General features: G+C 37.9%; 1 non-coding gene across 1 annotated transcript; it reads right to left on the bottom strand.

Annotated features, from left to right (window-relative positions):
- Positions 1 to 1,976: 1,976 nt before the first annotated feature.
- On the bottom strand, positions 1,977 to 2,083 carry LOC111552835. The gene has a single exon (XR_002734747.1). It is a non-coding gene; the product is annotated as a U6 spliceosomal RNA (small nuclear RNA).
- Between the last annotated feature and the right edge of the window lie 4,744 nt (positions 2,084 to 6,827).

Raw genomic sequence — 6,827 nt, 5'->3', positions numbered from 1 at the left:
AAAAAAAAAAAAAAAAGAAAGAAAACCAGAGGAAGAAAATGTTTTATGGGGGGAAAAAGGGGTCCACTGTTGAATATTGCTGATCAGTCAAGTAAGAATGAGGGATATTTGCCTGGGATTTTGCAATGTGGGGAACATTAGTGATTGTAACAAGGGCAGTTTATTTAGAGAGGTAGGGGTAGAAGCCTGAATGAGTAGGTTCAGGAGAGAACAAGATGAGAGGAACTGCAGACAGGGAGGATAGATGACTATTTTGAAGAGTTCTTCTGCAGAGAGTGCAAGAATAGAGCAGTGGCTAGAGGCAAAAGTGAAGTCAAGAGAGGGTTTTTTTTTTTTCCTTTTTAAAGTGGGTGCAATAATACTGCATTTGCACACTAATGGAAATGTCTAATAGAAAAAATGTTGATGCATCACAGAAGCAGAGAATAGTTGGAGAAATTCTTTTCTCAGCATGTCTCACAGAACTGAAGACTTTCTAACCTATGCCAAAGTTTGTTCCTATCCTATGTACAATGAAATGCCAGCAATTCTGGTTAAGGAAATAGTTTCTGCAGGGGCAGAAGTGGAAAGAGTTTCCGAGGTCCTTTGGAAAGCCACATCCCTGTATCTTGGAGCCTGAGGGCAGGGTGTGTGTGGATGAAAGTGCTAACCCAAGGGCCTCAGCTTTGACTCAAAGATAAATTCTGGGCTTTCGCACGAAACCCACTCAAGCAACCTGTCTGTACAATATAGCTTATAAAAAGACTTCGCTAAAACAGATTTTTACCATTTGTGATTATTGGAAGAGACAATCCATTCCACTGAGAGACTTTGTGGGAGACGGGCAGAAGAGGGGATCAGATTTCCGTACTGAGAGGTCAGTCTGGCTGCTGAGGATTGAGGAAGCTGTGTCAGTAGTTCAGGTGAGAGACATTGGTAGCTTGAACTAGAATGGAGGCAGCGAGGATGAATTTGATTAATTTGTTCTAAGCTAAAGGCATACATTTGGCAGATTTCCTATAGATCATAATGAAATCATGGGTAGTAAAGTGAGGGAAGGATCTAGTGAAGAATGAGAAAGACATGGGGCCTTGAAAAGAGCCCTAAGGAAGCCTAAGACTTTTGAGTCCTTTAGACTCCAGGGCTTGGTAAACTTATCCTGTAAAGGATCGGATAGTAAATATTTTAGGCTTTGCAGCCAAGAATCAAAATCAAGATATTATATGGGTACTTAAATAACAAAGAGGAAAGAGAAGCCATAAAGCTTTTATTGACAAAATTCAAAATATAATAAAAATTGAGGACACCCTTTTTATAATATAGTTCTACCAATGAGAAAAATGAAATTTTCTTTTGAGGGAATGATAGTTTTGCTTAATTGGTGTTCAGAGTTAGTCTCCCCTATTATCAAAATAAATTGCAAATGTTCATCTATTAATGTGATGAGATTTTACATCTTTATATATTTCAAATGTCTTTTTACACAGACACGTAATGCCAAATGCTGATATCAATTCAGAAACATATAATTTAAACTGAACATATCCATTGCTTGGAAAGGTATTCATTGAATTCTATTAGATTCTTCTTCTGACAGTTGGCTTTTAGCATGTCATTGCCAATAAATCACTTTCTTTTTTTGTTGTTTTTTTTTTTTTGAGCTAGAGTCTCGCTTTGTTGCCTAGGCAGGAGTGCAGTGGCGCAATCTCGGCTCACTGCAACCTCTGCCTCCCAGGTTCTAGCGATTCTCCTGCCTCAGCCTCCTGAGTAGCTGGGACTACAGACACGTGCCATCATGCCCAGCTAATTTTTGTCATTTTTAGTAGAGACGATGTTTCACCATATTGACCAGGATGGTCTCAAACTCCTGACCTCATGATCCGCTCGCCTCAGACTCCCAAAGTGTTGGGATTAGAAGCGTGAGCCACCACGCCCAGGCTACACTTTCTTTTTTTAATTTTAAAACCATTTTTTAATTATTTAAAAATTTTTAAATTAAAAATATGGAAGCTTTCATGTATTTGCATGTCATCCTTGCACAGGAGCCATGCTAATCTTCTCTGTATCGTTCCAATTTTTATACATGTGCTGCCAAAGCAAGCACTGATAAATCACTTTCCTAAACCACACAGTTAAATGTACTTTGAAATTACCTTTGTTCTTGCATTGAGTTCAGAAAAACTCTTCTGGAATGGTCATTTAAGCTCAGAAAATACATCTGTTGCAAATGGAGAATGGAGATCTTGCTTTTTGTTTTCAGTTTTGACAGCATGGGAAGTACATAAAGTAATTTCATATTACTTGTGATTGAGACATGAGTCATCTAAATGACTTTACCATAAGTTTTGAATATTAGCAGTGTTTTGCCTCATAATTTTAGGTTGAATTTATTAAGAAATATTATCAAGTCTGTAGCAGAAGCTAATTCCAAAGTAATTAACAGTGGTTGCCGGCAGTTCTTCTATTTGAAAAAAACTTCAAACCTAGCCTCAAGCTCAAAAGATTGTAAAAAAATCTTACCATTGCTGAACCATTGACTGCTGTGTAGTGGGGCAAGTCAGGATATTCACACAATTCTTCAGTTCCCACAAAAGACTCAATATTGATTCCTTGAACAATCCACAACTGAGCAGAATCAGTAACCCATGTTGATTCACCAAGACCCAAGGAAAATCACTCCACATCATTTATGTTAATTGATTATTGTCACTCCCATTGTCCTCAACTGGGAGAGCAACGCTCCATGGCAAAGGCTAATACTAATTTTTTTTTTTTTTTTTTTTGAGACGGAGTCTCGCCCTGTCGCCTGGGCTGGAGTGGAGTGGCCGGATCTCAGCTCACTGCAAGCTCCGCCTCCCGGGTTTACGCCATTCTCCTGCCTCAGCCTCCCAGTAGCTGGGACTACAGGCGCCCGCCACCTCGCCCGGCTAGTTTTTTTTTTTTTTTTTTTTTTGGTTTTTTTTAGTAGAGACAGGGTTTCACGGTGTTAGCCAGGATGGTCTTGATCTCCTGACCTCGTGATCCGCCCGTCTCGGCCTCCCAAAGTGCTGGGATTACAGGCTTGAGCCACCGCGCCCGGCTAATACTAATTTTAAGCAGTTTGTTTCTTCTGGACATACTTCTTCAGCAACCAAACATGATTTAATTAACTAGCCACTAGTAAATGGCTTTCCTTGATTAGCTAACAAATGAGCTGGTTGGGGTACTTATCTGCAAAAAGGTTGAAGACTTTTTTTTTTTTTTCATTTTTTTATTTTTGTGAAGACATTTTGCTGTCATGAGATATTTCATTTTAAATTTTCTATTTTTTCCTGACCGTTGCTTTCCTGTGAGTTGGAAATCTTGTGATGAGTACTTCTGGTAATGTCAGCATATATTCTTTCAGCACAACTATAATGTCGTTGTACACTGTTTTGCCGTCTAACTTAATCAGAATAATCCACACTCCACTGTGCCTTAGAAGTATGACAGTGACATTTACTTTTCTTTTCTGTTTTGACATGATGGGTATAGACTGGTAATAAAAAAATAAAACATCACAGGTACAGTGACACATGAGACGCTTGAAACACTGCCGAGTGATAAGTGTGTCACTGTGATTTGTGGCGTGCCAAGTCACATTGCGAAGCAGTGACAGCACCCTATAGTGTCTCTATCACAACTACTCAATCTGCCATTGGAGCACAAAAGTAGCCATGGACAATGTGCAAATGAATAAATGTGGCTGTGTTCCAAAAAACATTATTTATGGACACTGAAATTTGAAATTCATGTCATTTTCATGCATCATGAAATATTATTTTTCTTTTCCTTTGTTTCAACTATTAGAATATGTAAAAAAAAAAAAAATAGCTTGCAGGACCTGTTAAAAACAGATGGCAGGCCATAATTTAGTAAATGGAAGATTGTTTCAAGATGAAGCCTAGAAAATAGTCACTGGGCCAGGCATGGTTGCTCACGCCTATAATCCCAGCACTTTGGGAGACTGAGGCAGCAAAATCGCTTGAACCCAGGGGGCGGAGGTGGCAGTGAGCCGGGATCAAGCTCTGCACTCTTCTCAAAAAAAAAAAAAAAAAAAAAAAAAAAAAAAAAAACCACTGCAACTCTCAGTTATTTGTTGAACTCAGAGGAAGCAGTTGGACAATGTGAGAAAAACTGCAGATATAAGTGGATCGAGTGGTGAATCGAAGGTGAGAGAACGAATATGGAAAGTATAAGCCATCTTTTTGCAAAATATGGCTCTAAAAAGGAGGAAAGAAATGATGTAATTTAAGAGAAGACTATTGGTTAAAATAGGTGCAACTTGATCACGAGCACTTAATCTCCATTTCTTCTTTCTTCTTTAATAAGGAAAATAATAGCTATCTTGATGTTTCTTAGAACAGTCAAATGAGATAAAGTATGTTTTAAAGGCACCAGCATGATGCCTAGCATATAGTAGGTTCTCAAGAGTTAATTAATAAATATTCATGTATACTTCTTATTTGCTTCGTGAAAAACAAGAGTTTATTGCTTCCCATGTAGCTTTGTTATTTAGTTCTTGAACTATTTTATTTTAAATCAAGGTTGTATTCCCTTAGTGAGGTGCTTTGAAAGTTGTTAAATAAATCAGAAGTTAACTAATTGGTCAGGATACTATATTACAATTTTAATAATTTGGATTTTGTAACTTCCCCAACTTTCCGCCTGCTAGACTGAATTCTAATCTTTTTAGTCTGTCTTCACATGGGAGCCACTTCATCCTTTCTGTCATTTTCATTGCCTTTTTAAAATCATACTAAAATTATATAAATAATTATAGAAATGAATCATACAAATCATACACTGATTTGGTATATTAGTGGGCTTATATTTATTTTTATTACTTTTTTAATACAACTTTTTTTTTCTGTAAGTCATACCTAGAGTCACCACATGACCCAGAAATTCCACTCCTAGGTATATACCCCAAGAGAAGTGAAAACATATGCCCATGCAGAAACTTGTGTGTGAGTGTTCACAGCAGCCTTATCATAATAGCGCCAAAGTGGAAATAACCTAAATATTCAGCAACTGATGAATAGACAAATAATAGATATATGTGTATATCTATAAGGTGGAATTTCATTTGGCCATAAGAATACGTGAGGTACTGATACAGGCTACAGAATGAATAAAACTTGAAAATATTTTGCTAAGCTTTAGAAGCTCATCCCAAAGACCACTTATTGAATGATTCCATTTACATGAAATGTCCAGAATAGACAAAATGATAGGGACAGGAAGTAGGTTATTGGTTGCCTAGGACTTGGGGGTGAGGATTAGGGGAGAAATACCTATTGGAGTTTCACTGTGGGTTGATGCTTTATATTCTGTGTCTGATAATCTGGTATCTGGAGTCCCTGTGGATGTGTCTTTTGAATGTTGTTTTGCTAGAGGGATATTTTCTCCTCCTGCATCTGTCTGTATTTGACTGTGTGGAGGACTCCGTATTTGAGATTTTATTGTCAGAAATAATTTGAAGCCTAGATGGATGTTACATTTTTTTCAAAAAAGAATTTTGCTCATTTTTTTCAGGCACTTGGGAAAGCCAGCAATCAGGTATCACCGTTTTTTGAGCAGGAATGCAAGTTTATTAAACAGCTTTAGAGCAGGAATGAAAAGAAAGTAAAGTACACTTGGAAGAGGGCCAAGCGGACATTTTGGAGGTCAAGCGCAATCAGGTATCATCCAATCCTAGGCTAGAGGTTTTCTGGGCTACCTGAAAAATTTGAATGGCACTGGGTAGCAGACTGCAAGGGCTGGTTTACTTCCACTTCACCGCTAGTTCCTGGGTACAGTCAGTGCCGTGTCAAGCCACAGTGGAGCCCGAGGCAAAAGAAACATCAGTAATACTGATCTTGTCTTCATTTAACATTTTGATATTTTGTTCATCATGGATTTTTTTCATTAATTTTGATCTTTAAAAATAGTGCATTAATACTTATCTGGATTACTGAGGTTTTTTTTGGTCCTCCTAAATTTTGTGGACATGGTGAGTACTGCACTGACCTCACACACTACTTCCAGCCTTGGTATCTGCCTTGGGATTTGTACACCCTGGGCAGTTTGAAGAGAACAGCTGGGGTTCCCTCCAACTTCCTATAAAATCCCACGAAGGTTTCCTCCTTTATGATACCGTTTATAATTAACTATAAGACTTCCACAGGATTGGGAGCCAATACATCACATTCAGTAGGCTTATCAGACTACTTGTCATCCTCAAAGTAATGGGTTAATAGAAAATTGGAAGGAATAAAACCATGTGCTCATGCCTGTAAATCCCAGCACTTTGGGAGGCTGAGGCGGGCGGATCACATGAGGTAAAATTATTATTTTAGAAGCTAATACAACTTATAATATTGATATTAACAATCAAATATATTGGGATATTGAACTAAATTCCCTTCAGCATATTATCCCTATGGAGCAGGATTGGCCTGAAGCATTATTTTGACTTCAGCAACAATAATTATAGTTTATAATCACTCAACAGATACACACTACAAAGTACACACTGCTACAGATTAGGTAGGCAAATGACTTGCTGTAAAGTTAATTCAAATATATGAGAAAGCATATGCTAGAACTTTTGGTTGGCTCAGCCATCTGTAGAAGTCCAAACCAACTGGTTATTAAAAATGTGTGGAATCTGTATGTACACTTTGATAATCTATTTGGTTATATGATATTGCAAGACAAGTGGTAGCTCTCCAACTAGGAGTGATCATTTTGTCACGAGAAGGCCTTGATCACGGATCAGGGATGTAGACCGCACTGTGGATTGTTTTGAGCATGACTATTTTCTGAGGGGAAACTCCCACACACAC

Source organism: Piliocolobus tephrosceles, chromosome 6 (assembly GCF_002776525.5).
Source record: "Piliocolobus tephrosceles isolate RC106 chromosome 6, ASM277652v3, whole genome shotgun sequence".
Lineage (NCBI taxonomy): Eukaryota > Metazoa > Chordata > Mammalia > Primates > Cercopithecidae > Piliocolobus > Piliocolobus tephrosceles.
Note: the sequence above shows the minus strand (reverse complement) of the source record. Positions and strands in the feature narration are given on the sequence as shown.